This window comes from Phalacrocorax carbo, chromosome 4 (genome assembly GCF_963921805.1).
Source record: "Phalacrocorax carbo chromosome 4, bPhaCar2.1, whole genome shotgun sequence".
NCBI lineage: Eukaryota > Metazoa > Chordata > Aves > Suliformes > Phalacrocoracidae > Phalacrocorax > Phalacrocorax carbo.
Window position 1 is genome coordinate 52,455,328 of NC_087516.1, and position 15,864 is coordinate 52,471,191.

At 37.4% G+C, this 15,864-nt stretch overlaps 1 protein-coding gene across 1 annotated transcript in view; it reads left to right on the forward strand.

Moving 5' to 3' along the window:
• GRID2 (glutamate ionotropic receptor delta type subunit 2) overlaps positions 1-15,864 on the forward strand; it is a 743,546-nt gene that overhangs the window by 152,567 nt on the left and 575,115 nt on the right. The gene's annotated exons all lie outside the window — the stretch shown is intronic.

Here is a 15,864-nt window from a genome sequence, read left to right on the forward strand (position 1 = left end):
CTTACTTTATGACCTCTTAATACAACTTTTTGGTTTAATTTCATGCAAGTAACAACACTTAGCTGGAAAACATAGGTGGTTTTGTGTATAACCTTTACAAGACATACACCTGAAAAAGTTATCTCTTTCATAGGAGGGATTAGAGATAACCTGATGACTCAGAAAGCCACCTGTGTCCAATATGATTTTGTACTCAGTTTGTCCTTTGTCATTCCCCAATTACTGGACAAGAGATGAGGATGTTGCTTTGGGTCCTTGTGATAGTGGTAAGATGATAACAGGACTCAATATTTTAAATCCTTCTGAGCTGGATTAGTAAATCACTGGTGTGACTGAGCAGTTGTCTGGAAAGACACCTATATGAAGTCTTTAGAAATATGGATTCCAATTTGCTTCCTAAACATTCGTTATTTCTTTGCTGTCTGGCACACTAGCATCTGTCTGAGACACAGATGATGTTTATTGTAGGTATGTTATTAAACTTTTCTTAATAAGAACATAAAATTTTGATTACTTTCTATATCCTTATTGGCTCTGTATTGACACTGGAGGTAGAGATTGAGTTTTAAGCAGCAAACTTGCAAACAGTTGCTCCAGTATTTATGAAGACAAAGGTCAATATCTGTTTGACCTCAATGGACTATTGACAAGGCAATGTTATTGAAAAGGTCTTCAATGCTTATATGACAATTTTTTATCAGTGACATTCTTAGTTTTTGAGAAGTGATATTTTTTGTTTTGTTAAATTTTACAAGTGGATAGACCTGTGTCATGAGAAGCATTGCAGTCTGGGCTTGATAAGGCTGAGGCAGAAAAAGAAGTGAATTTGAAAGTATTCCAATCAGAATCAATTCAATCTATTTCAATCTGAAAAGGCCAGCATAAAGCCTGAAGCTACGGGATACTTTTAGAATCCAGAAGGGAAAAATGGGAAAGCGAGGTCAATTTCTTTTAGATACTTTCCACACTGTTAGTATTTAAGCTTTTTTCCAATTAGTCCAGGATGGACAATGTTAGCCAATGCCCTGTGATTAACATTAATTAACACTAGAACTTAGCAATTAATTTCCTTTAACTTTGTTAGAGCAGTTGCAAATTATTTCACACACCGATGTTTTTAAGCAACTTGTTTATTTTTAACTTAAAGAAAGTAGGAGTGTTTAGTAAAGTACAACATTCCAAAAGAGTTAATGACCTGATATTTCAATATTCAATTACTTATTTTTTTGCAAAAATTACATTTGTCATTTTTCAAAATATCCTGGTATAGTCAATATTTGAAACGTGAATGGGGTAGATTTGACACAAATTTTATCACCATGTGTTGGGGGAAAAGGCCTGTTGTAATACTGATGAATTCAAGAAAGTATTTGCCAGTAAAAACTGCTTCTTGTAAATGCCTGGTGAAATATAGCTATATGGCTAGCAAAACCTCAAATTCGCTATCTTTTAAGTGCTCTGTGCTTTGTTTGGCATAATTTGAGTGAAGAAGAAGGGTTGTACCTTTTGCATGTGTATATCTGTGAAATTTTTCTTGTTGAGTTATTTTACCACAGTTGATGTGTTTTCTTTTAATTTGTTTTTACTGAATACAGGCATAAACTATGTCGGAATGTTTCAATTACTTTGCACCAGTTTCCTCCCTTTCTCCTTTCCTCCACATCTTTATGTCACTTGTCCCCCGTTCTTAATTGGATTTCTTACAAGTGTCAGTAGCAGGGAAGGGGACTTTTGTAACTGTTGCCACATATTTCACAGTTTATCTCTTGGAAAAACATTTAGTCAAAATGCAGTATACTAAACACCAGAAAAGGATTATTTAAACACTCAGGCTATTTCTGTATTCCATTTGAAAAAGAAATACTAGAATGAGGCTAAATCTCATGTTTTTAAACATGTATGGCATTCAGTGTGCCCCAACTTGCCGTTTCTACGCCAGTGTGACCCTTCCCTTCGAAGCATAACAACACTAATACGAGTCCGAGGTACCATGGTCTCTCCTATCAGCTAGAGCTTAATGTCCAAAAATACTATTATTTATTTATTTATTATATCCAACTATTTATTTATTTACATTATTTTGCATATAAGCTGCTAGAACTTTGCTTTTTTTAGTTCACAATACCTGGGGTTTTCTATGTTTTTGACTTTTTTCATCTTGTCTAAACTACAGAATAGCCTTTAAAATAAAAGACATTTTAATGTTGAGAAAAATGTTAATTTAAAACATTAGAGCCATAATAATAACAACTTTAAATTTGTCTAAAATATGCCCTTTTTAGTGACTAGAGAAAGTTGTTAAAAAACTTGCCTAGGATTTTGAATTTCAAAAAACAAGAAGTCATGAACAGAGATCTGGTAAAACAAGGCATTAGGTACAGAAGACATATTTACAAAATTAACTTTCATAATGATCCACTAATAGATAGCATGTATTATTTCTACCTTTTATTTTATTTTATTAGCAAAATTAACAAGTAACCCCAAAAGAGGTAAACAGGAACACTCAGATGATATTGATTCTGGGATGTAAAGGTAATTAATTTGAGTGGATCGGCTGCTGTGCGGTACTTACTGTACTTCCTTCTGAATCTGTTTTTATAAATTACTACTGTGCCCTGAAATGTCTTCCACTTGTACCTTAGGGCATCTCATTAACAGTTCTGATTGGAGCAATGAGACTGCACTGCAAAGCTGAGTGGTTTTATCCTAGAAGAACTGTGAATGACATCCCCCCTAATATCTCTGGAAGTGCCCTCAGGAAGAATTTATAGGCATGTTCTAGTGCATGGAAATAGAAGGTGAAATTGAGTTTCTTTAAGTTAGGGAAATTTTTCTCCCCTTTGGTATATGCTCTGTTAGGGCGAGCCCCTTATGCAAGTGTGATGCATGCTGTTTACTGTTTGACTCATGTTTGCATGTCAACATCGTGGGGTGGCACGGGCACCTGTCAGGCTGGGATGAGGTTGAGGTTTCCCTGGGAAGGGGGAGGCAAGTCCAAGGCAAACCTGGTTGGTACGTAACGGTGAGGACCAGTGAGGTTTATGGCCAGGTGCGCGTAGCTGCAGCCTGGCAGGCGCAGGGGAGAGTCTGTGGAGAAGACTGGCTGAGAAGGGTGGGTGAGGCACGTAGATGGTGCGCCCCAGGCCCACACAGCAGCTGCAGCCCAGTCACTGAGATGTGTCATAGTGACACACACCTGTGGAAATGTCCAACACAGTATGTTCCTTCCTATCTTCCTTTCTTTCTTCAATACAAAATACTTCACAAATTTATAATAGTCTTTTCATGTATTGTCATAAAATATTTGTGTGTTTGTGTGACTAGAGAGGGAGAATATTGTGGCTGGCTTTTTTATGTTGTGCCCACATCGGGTGCTACAAAGGGAAAGCAGGAATTTAAGTTTTCTTTGTACAGACAATAAGGGAAGTAGGGATAGTCAGTTTTTCCATGGTAGCAAGTCGGTATTTTAGCACTACAAAACAAGGAATTATGATGCCAGATCCATACTACTGGCAGTATTAATATATATATTACTGTAAACTTTACTTCCTTTCTTGTGAGACTTCAGTTTACAGCAGAATTTAAATAGGGGTAGGGTAGGCCTTCGAAAGGTTTTGAGTTCTACAATATACTTAAACTGCAATTATTTTTGAGAAGAATCATTTTTCTATATTTCTTTTTAATGGACTGGGTTTTGTTTTCTTTCAATGGGAAATTTGGTCAAAATAAATACATAGCTTCTATCTTGTTTGTCAGAAAATCATTGTGTTCTCTTATCTTTCTCTTACTTGCGCTTCCTTCAATACACTAATAGTTAAAGTGTAAATTTTATGGTTCAAAGCCTGCAACTTCCTCCAATCCTTACTTTCTCATTAATAATATGAACAAATGGTTGCTGAATGGCTAATGTGAAATACATAGTAGCCTGTGCATTTTTGTGGGATTCCCTGCTGAGTTACCTTGGTAGACAGACTACTAAGTATCTGTTTCAATCCACCGCTAATGATTCTCTAAACCCTCCTTGTCTTCTAAACATTTTCCACAAAGACATATTCTTGTAATACAGATTTACTTACATCTGGGGGAAGGTGTTTTCCGCTGATGCAGGTATTATTGTCTGCTGTAATTCCTATCCCAGGCAAGTGGAGGGAGCGGAGCTTTGGTAACTTGCACCAGAGGTAACACTTTGGCTCGTGCTGACCTGCCTCCTTGGACAGTAGTTTCTACAGCCCCCGTGCTGCCATTTCCACCTGCAAACCAAGAGTTATGGAGCAAACTCTGCAGGTGCTTGCAGTGCCTGAGGCATCTGCAGCATCTGGAGGGTTGTCGGAGCTCAGCAGGACCCACATCCAAAGATGTGTAGGGTCCTTGGAGATCCATTGTCAATAGTTAAAACTCATGGCAAACACTTTCTTTTTTTTTGGTGCTGATATTTTTTTATCCTGCTCCTTTCTCCTACCTCCTCTTTTGACAGTATCATGTTTTACCTACCTTAAATAATATCTCTATAGTAATCCAATGTTTTCTTCCATAGGCTGCCTATAATGCATGACAAATAGATTTGACTGATGCTGTTTGAAATCTGCTTTGTTTGACAAGTTTTCCTATTGCGATCATATATATGTGGGGTTTACTTTTATTTTTTTTAAACCAACCTTTTTGTCATTCAGGTTAGTCACCAGAGTATGCTTACAGACACCAACTCAAGCCTTCGTAATGGCTTTTGAAAGCTTATTGTGATCAGTGAAGTAAATAAGGCAGTGAGTCATAACTAAATGGGATTCAGCTGTAGAGCAACAGAGGTTTGTAGGGCAGCAATATGTATGAAGGTCACATGCAGGATTTCATTCAAGCAAAGTTTTATGGTCAGAAATTAGAGCCTGATGGATACATCTGCTTTGGCTTTTGGGACTAGATGAATGTAATAAGATTGTCCTTTCCCGTTTCTCTGATTGCTGTAGAAACCTGTTTAAATCCACAGATTTCATGGACTGCTAAACTTTCTTCCACTTTGTGCCACTTATTTCTTCAAATTTCTCCGTCTTCCTTGTGCTGTTTATTAACCAGTACATGTTCAGTTTGAGATTAAACCTTTACAGGGTTGCACTTCTTCACTGCCCTTCCATTTCATTCCAGGTTTGCTTTCTTATTTCCCAATAAAATGGATTTTGATGTGAAATGATATTACTAATACTGAGAAGGAAAAAAAAATTTTCAGCTAGGATTTAACTATAAAAAGTAAAGGGACAAGAGGAGGAGAAGCATTTCAATAGTGATAGAAAACTCCATTTTAAAATCAGAAACTGTTGGAAATGTTTGCAATTGCAAATTGCTTGTATCATCAGTACTTCAGAAAATATGGCAAAAAAAAATTTTGAATTACCTATCCTCTGTGCATCCACATAATGTACGAGCAGTGATGGCACTGTGCCCTGTTCTCAAAGTGCTGAGTGAGACGCCTGGTACTCCTACGCAGGCTTTGTTCTCATTTTAGTCCTGCTAACCCCACAAAATCAATCAGATCTCCAATTTGCATAAATGTGCCACGGGAGTCCAAGTGTTGGCAGCTTAAGAAACAAGATTTTACAACACTGGTGATAACGTCATGACAGTTGGGAAGACAGTGGTTGATTGGGAGAAGACAAGGGAGAAGGGAAGAGCGAGCATTGACTGAACTAGAAAACGGACATATAATAGAGGCTTAGTTTAGGAGGAGCAGGATGCGTATTTAACACATTTTCAGCCACAATTTCAAAGCTATTGTGACCTTCCTTTGCCTGGAAGTAATGCTTCTAAAGTGTACAGCAAACCATAAAAGGGGATTAGATTTATTTTGAGTAAGGCCTCATACTGTTACAGCAGTTACAGTAATTTCAAGACTTCTACTGCTCTCCAGTCTTTGAATTTTGGGCTCCAATCTTTTCTAGTTCCTAACTCTTTCTGTAGTAATGTTTTCTCCAATTGCAAGACAACTTCCATTATCTTCGTTTGCAGTTTGAAAGCAAGCTCTGCCAGACGTAAACTGCATTAGACTTTCAGGTACTTTAAAAAAAAATCCTTTATCTTCAGCTCAGAAAAGTCCCCCAAATCCAAATACATAAAAATAATAATAATTTAAAAAAATCAGTCCATCAAGAATGAATTTCTCCAGGGTAGTTTAAGCAATGTGAGAAACATAGCTTGAGGAAAAGAAGTGCAGCCCTCAGCAGTCCTTAGTATTCACAGATGGCAAATCTAAAAAATTTAAACTACAGATATTAGTGTGGTTGAAGAGCCCTTTCTAAAGTATGCTTTCCAAATTGCTGAGCTGAAGGGGGAAAAGAAGTTTTCTACAGTGCAGGCTAGGGCAAGGGCCTGCCATCTTTTAATTACTGTTATCCATGTCGTGTCACAGAGTACCTAAAACCCACTGAACATACACTTTATGGCTGCTGCCTGTCTTTGTTGTGGTTTAAGGAAAGAATATTAGTGTTTCTATGGCAACCACTTTTTTCAGGTGATCAGGAAACCCAATGCCATCCCACTCTTATATTTGGCCGCATCACAGTGTTCAGATGCAACAATGTGGCTGGAGTTCTGTAGGATCGCACATCAAACCAAGGACTAGTGTTCCTGAGTTTGCATTACCTATCCCCCTACCTTTCTGCAGTCTTTTTTTCCTTCTGCTTTCTCATGACTTTAAAACAGCAAGAGCGATAGTGGTTTTCCTAACACTGATGCCATTTGCCAAAGTTTAATTTTCATGGTAGATTTTGACATTTCTATTAGAGCTTCCACTTTCAAATGAGAGACAGGAATTTTAATAGGCTTGAAAGAATTTCCTTCCTAGGTTTTTGCTTAAAAACATGTGACTGTGAGGCAGGTTGTTAACCTCTTTACCTCTTTTAAAAAGGTGAATCAAATAAATGAATAAATAACTGGACAAGTGTGATGCCTTTTAGTGGAGTGCAGAGTGTATTTTATCACATTACTATAGGAGTAGCTAAATAGGCTGATATTCTGTGGTACTTACACTTTAAATCCAGATTGGATCATTTTTGATTATTCAATATGCATATTTCCACTTGCAGTTCACAAGTGTCCGATATATGTTTTCATACATTGAACACGGTGCTTCAGTCTGCCATGTTAATGTACTCTGACACACTGCTAGTCGTTTACTTTTAAGAGAGCTATACAAATTGTGATGTGATTAAATAATATCAGTAGTACATTTAAATGTTTAAAGCCACTGTGCCTGAAGGCTTTTGGGGTATTTTAACAAACAGAAGTACAGACACAAAGCAAATGAGAGATGCTTCATCTTCCTAGATGCCAATTATTTAGCTAGCACCTTAGGCTATCAGTCCCCCAGAGTAATCTCCTTAAATAAGTAATGGACACCCTATCTGGATTTCCTCCCCGTCTTTTTGTGAAGCAACGTCCACCAAAATCACTACAGCAGTCAATCATCACTGTCCAACCAGAAATGTATATTCCCAGAAAGGCCTCATAGCCTGCAAGCTTGCAGCAGGCTGTGGCAACTACCAAGCAATAAACTGCTGCATTCAATTGTTTTCCACTACACGGAGAGTCCTCTCGTAAAATAATGTTAATTTGGGATTTTGCTTTTGCTTTTATTGAGTAAATTCTCTGAATTAAGCGTAAGTCACTAAGTCTTGGTTTAACCTGAAGGTTTAGATACAAACATGTATCCGACTGTGTACAGACCCATATTTGCTGTATGCATCTATAACTGTGTTTCTCTAAAAGGCAATGTAATTAATTTTAATTATTTTTTATTAATTTTGCTTAATTATTTTAATTCTCCCATTTGAGCCTTCTTTGCTTTTCTTCCTTTCCTTCTCAAATATCTTTTCATTTACAAGTTTTTTGTTGTTGCAATTTGTTAGCTCTTTGGGCACAGGCTGTACTCTTAGTAAGTACGCTGTGTTTGAGGCAACTGGATATTTGTGATGCAAATAATTTTAAACATACTCCTTTCTATGTATATAATCAGAGACAAAGGGTAGTTTATGGAGGACAGTAGTGTTTTAAAATCTAATTTTGATAATGAGGAAATGAGCCATGACACTCTGGAGGTGAAGCCTGAAGTGAATTATGAAGGTCATTCTCTCAGATGGGGAAATTAATTATATTTTAGCCTAGTTCCCTGTTACTTAGACCCTTTATATTGTACACTACCAAGTAATTTTGACTAAATATCAATTTATGAAAAATTATCTGAGCAAAAGAGAGCAGTTGTGAGGACAGATTTTGAAACTAGGCAGTGTTTTATTAGAGCACTAATCATATCAGAAAACCATAACCTTTCATGTTATCTTTTTGAAAGGATGGCTGCTGTGGGATTTCAATGCTCGTTCTATTCGACTGTCTGTGTGCCTTTAGCTTCTGTGATTACTGGCCCTTCCGAAACTTTTTTCTCTCCTTTAAATCCAATCTTTTGCAAATCTTCATTGTGTAGTCTGAAAGAGTGTTGAGGTGAGCCAAGCCACCCGGAAGGATGCAGACATTAAGCGGAGCACTCACAAGGGGACACGCAACAGGCAGTGCTGACGGTAATCAGAAAACATTTGCTCTGAGCCTGGAATAGGCACGGGAGCCTTGCAGAGCCTCTCATGTGCTGTTGACACACATGAGGGAGTTCGAGTTTGGGATCTTTATGTAAAAGTATAAAGCACTAGCACATGGGACTTAACTTCATCTGGAAATTAAGCACCTGCTTAAAGGCTTTCCTGAGCAGGGATATACTTAAGCAATCCCAAATCAGTGACTTAATTTTCTTTGGCAGCTGGTATTCATTATTTTGTTTACTTTAAGGGCATATTTTAATCCGAAGCTTGTAGGTCTTAGCAGTGTTTTCACATCCTGCACCTCTGGTTGCCCAAATGGCTGCACGAGGTGGCTGTAGCTCCTCTGCTATTGCTGGAAGCAGAAAAAAGTGGCTGCAGGTCACAACCATGTCCTGTGACATCTGGAAAAAAGTTTGAAATTTCAATGAATCTTCCAGAGTGCCAGGCCACAAAACACAGTTAAATAAGTAAAAGCCTACAGAGGTTTTGCTTTTGACACTATGTTTTTATGACAAGGGGTTTAAGATGTACTGGGCTTGGTCATCACAAAGTGCCAGAGCACTGTACTCAGAAATTGCAGTTTCATGTTACAGGTAAACAATTTATGTTCATCCCATCCCTTCCTGACCTGGTGCAGGAAACGAAGACAGCAAGAAGCTACTTTCTTTTTCAAAAATGTTATGTCTCTTTAGTACCAAGTTGTGGCTCAGTGGCAAGCCTTGTGATAGCCAGCCCTTGCAAAGGGCAGAGGAAGGGAGCATGATTTCCCCCCGCTTCCAGGTACAGCCAGCTGTTGGACCACCTTTGCTGTAATGTTGGGAGCCAGAAGCTGGAAGCAAACAGTCATTATTTGGTCAAATACAGAAGAAGCCAGCTGCCCTAAGAAGAGACACTTTTGCATTTCCGAGATGCAGGTTCAACAGAAAGGGGTGCAAAATAGCGAAAAGGGGTGCCAAAATTTTATTTCCTGAACGGACAAGGGGAATGTTCGGAGCAGATGAAATCCATTCAGACTACCAGAAGGAGTTTAAAAAAATATTACCTAGGTTATAACAGCCAACATGCTTTCTAATGTATGCAGTCTGAAGTATGAGGTGCTACAAAAAGATGGACTTGTCAAGACACTTGTAAAAAGGCTCAGTAGTTCTACTTGGAACATATGAAATTTGAGTGTCTTTCTGAAGTCTTTGCTAATCCTAATTCTCTGATAGAAGAAAGAAAAAGGGAGTAAATGGGTACAGATGAAGGAAGAAGGCAACTTCCTCTTGGTTTTCTTGCCTTTCCAATATTTTCTATCTTTTTTCAATATATTTTTCATTTCATCCTAATTTGGCACTGATGGATAAAATGCTAAGCCAAAATCATACTCTTCTGTGTGCTTGGCTCTTTGAGTTCCACGCATCATGGAGTAGAAATTATTTCCTCTGATGAGTGGGGGGAGAGTCTAGAGATACCTGTGCAGCATAGGAGCAACTAGTACCTTGCCTAACTTGGTTGTGTTAGACAAACACAGTGACCTTGATTTAGAATAGTAGTAACTGAGGATAAAACAAACATCTGAAAACACTAACTTAAGAAAATGTTTTTAAGTAATTTTTTTGCTGTGTTAGTTCACCTATGGCATTAAAAGGTGTACTCTTCTACCTTATCTTTAAAATGAAAAAAAACCATAACTCTCCAGGAAAACATTTTTCTGTATTCCAGGAAGTGAGACTTTTCTTTGTAGTCTTTGCTAGTAACAACAACTTCTTTCCTAATAGGCAAATTATATCTTTCAATACCAGATAACAGCATTATATTGAGAGTTCACAGGAATTCTGTAGTCTGAACACTTTTTTCATTGACGTTCATTATTTGGAAGACTAACCTTCTAAAAGAAGGTCAGCATCCAGGGAAGGCCCATGTACAGTTATTGCTTGGCCCTATAAGTCACACTCAATTCACAATTTTTAAGCATAAATCATACTACTTTTTCAATACTTGTCAACTTCATTTTTGGAGAGTCTTGGAGGAGAGCAACATTTTGTTGTTTGTATTGCAATATACCATGAATAATTTCTCTAACACTGTTTTGTTTCTTTCTCTCTGCATAGGATCCCTTGACCCTCATCAATTCATGCCTGAAAATATATTATTAAAATTTGTTGTGAAGGGTTTTTTTCAGGTCAGAAGGGAGGATAAGCTGTCATAATTCATGTGAAATGCTACTTAAACCTTCCGCCAGCTGAGCCTTTAGGTCAGCAAGGCTTGCTTGAGGTAGGTTCTTAGTCTTCCAGGCAAAATGCCATCAAAAATAGGTTGATAGGTTGCGATGTGTTACATAGCATCAAAATACTTTAAGAATTGGTTTCCACATATAAAAAGCAGTTGTGGATGTACCAAATGGGGCTGGGAATGGCTAGTCTCTGTTCCTCCCTCTTTCAGTAAACTTAGCAAGAAAGGCAATGTGTTAGGATACTTGTTTTTAGCAAATGCTGTAATCCTAAGACTCCTTGGAATTTGAGCAGAACTAATTCTAAAGCTCAAATCACTTTTTTTAAAAAGAAATGTGATGTTAAATGTATTTGACCATGCCAAAACTGTATCTTGGGAATTTCAAACTCTGACTCGTGTCAAGTCCCTAAACTAGGTTGATACATGTAATAGATTTGCCAGTTTGCATACATTTCTTCTCTCCCTTTGGGTGATTTTCTGCTCTTCAGACATTCATTTCATGTGCAATCTAACTTTATGGGAAAGTTAGAAGCTGCTATGAATCAGCAGATGCTGTTTTCTTACCTGAATCTGAAGAAGTAATTTATTTTACAACATAAGAAAAAGAACTGTCTGTGGATAAGTGATTTCACATTTGATTTGATAATGAAAAGCAGAATCTTGAGTAGTTTTTCTTCATGTGAATGCTTCTTGTATTGCTATCTATAGTATCCTCCTCCACAAACAATTTCTAGAGAACTGCTTTTGCTTTTCTTTATGGGATGACCATAACATATCCACTCCTCTTCCCTTGCCCAATTTCTTCCTGGTGGTTATTTCTGGCTGTCATTGGTTATTTCTGACAGTGCTTGTTTTTATCTGGCCAATATTTATGACATGAATATACAAGAATAAGGAACAAATGTACTCAGTTTCAGCTGGCATTATGAAAGAATAAAAATACCAGACTCTAAATTACCTCTGAAACATGCTTACTCATGTTTGGAAGCACCAGGCTCAGCAAATCTTTCTGATAACTTCAGTGAGATCAGCTGTACAATAGCAAGTTGGAAAACATTACATGTAAAAAATCCACGTGTCAAATCCACGACCAATGATGTGTCTATTGGAGTGATTTTATTTGAAGTTAAGGCTGAAAATAATAAAAAGAAAATGCAATCAACACACATTTTGTGTGTTTTGCAAAGATTTCTCACTGCATGAGATCTTGGTGGGTGCTACTATTCAGTAGAATTTATTTCAGAGTTCAACTCAGATTCTTCACAATGCAAAGGGGTGCTCAATCTTAGTTAAAGTAGCTGAAATGTAGGAAATTTAAGCAAGTTCTGTCAAAAAGCAACAGAGACAATGTAGCAAATGAGACTGCCATCATGTTTTTTCAGAAAAGATTTCTTTCTCACAAATTGGCAAGCTGAACCGTGCCACTGATGTGTAGGAAAAGAGGGAGGGATGGTACAAAGTGAAAAATGTGAGAGTAACATTTAAAGATTTGTTAGTGCCTTTCCAAACATGCCTAATATCATGCATGTTAGAATGCAGTGGTGTTAAGGCTAGAGATTTTGATAAGCTATCCAAAGGGCAAATGCAAAAAGTTTGTGGTGGCTTTTTTAATGTTTTCTAGATGTAAAAGCAAAGTAAACAAGAATGTAGCTGTTTATTGCCTGTAGCACAATAAAAATGGCTTGAAGTCTGTCTTCTCTGCAGCCTACTGAGATTTTGAACATTACTGGTGATATGGAGCCACTTGGGAAGCAGTGCAGGATTTATTGGAAGCCTGATGTTACTTATATAAAAGGACTTGTACATTTTTGAGAAATAAATGTCCCAGCTGGAAGCAAGAGATTTTGAATGCGGGGTTTTTTTTTGTGAGATCTGTACATCACAGGAGATATCTACTTGCTACTCAGCTGCAGGATTACAGAGTCAATGAACGTTCTCTTATCTAAGAAATTATCACTTTCTTCAGCTTTTCAAATTGCTCTGTTCCTTGAGGTGAATTAGGCTGGCCATTTTGATTTCAAATGATAAGTGTAAATCGTTACACACATAGTACTATTCAGACTTTGCGAGTTAGAGAGCTTTAGAAGGATTGGGGTGTCGGCATGTGGTTACTGAAGGGGTTAACAGACTTTTCAGTTAAGTCAGACGAGTTTAGTACAGAATGGTTATCGCTTTTTCTGTAGAGAGCTGTATTCTATAAAGACTATGGAAAAGCTGGAGAAACACTTGTGCGTACAAAAAAACTTGTGCTGTTTCTTTCTGTTTCTTTGTGGTACCTGAAGAAGAAAAGATTGCAGCCTCAAAGGGCCTCAGCTGTGACGTACAGAAGAACTTATGCAAAATTAACCAAATTTATTTTAACTGTAAATATTTATGAACCAGGAGTAAATTATATCATTCCAGGATGTAAAATGCACTTGTGTATCTGGTTCTTTTGTAATGGGAAATGAAAGAAACCTTTAGAAAATTATGAAATGCACCTACTTGTCATGAGTTGAATTTAAGTCTAGTGTGGCTACCTAACCCAGTATCTCTTTTTTTCTCTCATTTTCTACTGACGACTCTCAAATTCTGTTAATAGAGTTGAAAAGCTGTCTCCCATGGGCTGGGTAATATCTTTTAATTGGTGTATAGATCACAGAAACAGATATGAAGGGTTTAAGCCTAATTGTCTAGCTCTCACTTTCAAAGTAGGAATTGAGTAGAAAACCACGCCTGTAACCTCTGTTGGTCTCTGCAGAAAGCCTGAACAGTGAGGTTGCAACAAAGGAATGGGTTTGCATTTTTCAGCTAACAGAAGGAGTCTGAGGATATTTCTTCAAATCAGTCGTCTGTATAAATTCTTGGTATTTATAGCTAGGAATGCATTAATGGAAAAGAAAGTACTGCAATTAGAAAAAATTCCAAAATAATAGTATTGGGTAGAGATGTGTGTGGATATAGACAGGATATTAATTTGTGATAAAATTCTAATAGTTACCAAAGCTACAAGAAAATACATGATGTCATCTTAAAATGCATCAATAAACTTTTCTGTGAAACCTATCATCATAGCAGCAACTTGAGCATTTGAAATAGACATTTCCTAAAGCTTTACCTGGCGTAAAAATTATTTGGCAGAAGTATCTGTCATGCAGAGTTATTACATCTGCCAGCTGGCATATATATCTAGATAGAATAGCTTGTAGTTTTGGAAATATCAGACTTTTCTAAAAGTAAAATATAATTCCCAGTTTGTAAGTTACACTCTGATGAAAGTGAACTTTGAAATGTTTACCTGCTTTTGGTAGCTTAGTCTGTCAGCTCTCCTAGAGCTCACTCAGTCTGCAGCCTGATTATTTCTTAAGTTGTTTCTTTATCTCCATATTCATATAACTTTATTAAGAAGATTTCATATCTTGACTGCTGCTATAGAATTATATAGAGCATAAGTATATAAGTGTAAACTTAAATGGTCTGTTTTATGAGGTTTACCTTTGCTGTTTCCAGGCTGTCTCTTGAAACAGGCGAACCAAGTTTTGTCTTTTTGTATACTGTGCTCTGGACTTTGCTAAATCTGGAAGGAGTGCATGCTCCTTGCTGGGTTCCCTATGGCAGAGCTCCTCATTAGAGATCTGCAGGGCTGTGGTCCTACGGACTAGTAACAAGAAATCTATGGTAGGCCAAAATGGGATGAAGGTTACTTTGTACACAGCGAAATTTATTTGTGTTAAGCTAGGATATGAATTATAAGGGGAATAACTATTTCTGTTTGAATCTTTTTGTGGTCTTGTTTAGTTGGCAGAGACTATTGGCTGTGAATGTCCACGAAGATATTTACTTAAGAAGAGCTATTTTGGAAAAAAAATTTCATGCAAGTAGAACCTAAAGTGTTCAAATTTCAGACTACCTGAGACAAAGATTCACCATAATATGGGGGGTAGGGGTGGGGAGGGGGAGGAGCCCACCAACCAACCAACCAAGTAAAAAGTCCCTTACTCTTTAGGACACTTTGCTTTGGTTTTCTTGTCACTTGCTATGTGTGTAAACAACTTATCTGGCTTGGAGAAGATGGAAGAGAAGAGGAGGGAGCAGAGGAAAACTACTTAGTGTTCCTGGAGGTGGAATTTTGCCTACCTTTTGGTTTAGTGTTTTATTTGGCTCTCTACCTATACAACATGAGGTTTTGGATAGCATTTAGTTTCCTGCAGAATAAGTAACTTATATAAGATTTCATTACAAACTGTCTTGTGATCTTTCTAGGAGCTGCTCTAGGGACAGTTGTCATTTCATGCAGTTTTGCCTCGCCAGGTAAATAGAAGCTTACAGAAAGCCTAATTTTGGAATTTTCTAAAATATATTGTAAAATACGTATTTTCCCATGACTGTACCTCCGCTGTATCTCAGCCTTATATAGTTATCAGACTGATTGATACCAATTATAACCTGTCCTCTAATTCTTTATCACCTCTATAATTTTTCATTATTCTGCTTGCAATGATTGATACCACAGTAAGAGGCCTATAGTTATCGGGTCGCCCTCCTTCAGTATTGTAGAAAATCTTCATTATTTCAAGTTTTATTTTAAAATTTAGTACCAGCATATTAGCAATTATTTCCTCAGATAACTTTTAGGATTCTTGGATTATAAAACTTAGCTTTAGTGATCTGAAAGCATTTTTCCTTGATGAATGAGATTGTTTCCAGAAAATTGTGTAAACAGATACTGAAAATGCATCTTTTTGTGAATCGTAGTGCTGTTTTTTCTCCCTGTGTTTCTTTGCAGCAGCCCAGCCTTCCCATCTGATTGCAGCATCAGTATTTGGCCTGTTCTGAAAAGCTGTCCGCTGTGACGATGTGTGTGATGATGATCTGTCAGAAAAATACATGGCTATGATAATGCAATATGGATGTCCAAGTAGAATAGAGAAATATTCCCCAGACTGAGATAATACCACTGGCCATTTTCAAGTTTTGGAGGCTCCTGAGAGTGCCATTTAGCACAATGTGTGTTGTTGGAGGCTGAGAAATCCAGGGATAGGGTAGAGGAGTTGTTTCAGAGGATGATAATTGCTATCACTTGAAAGGCACCGTA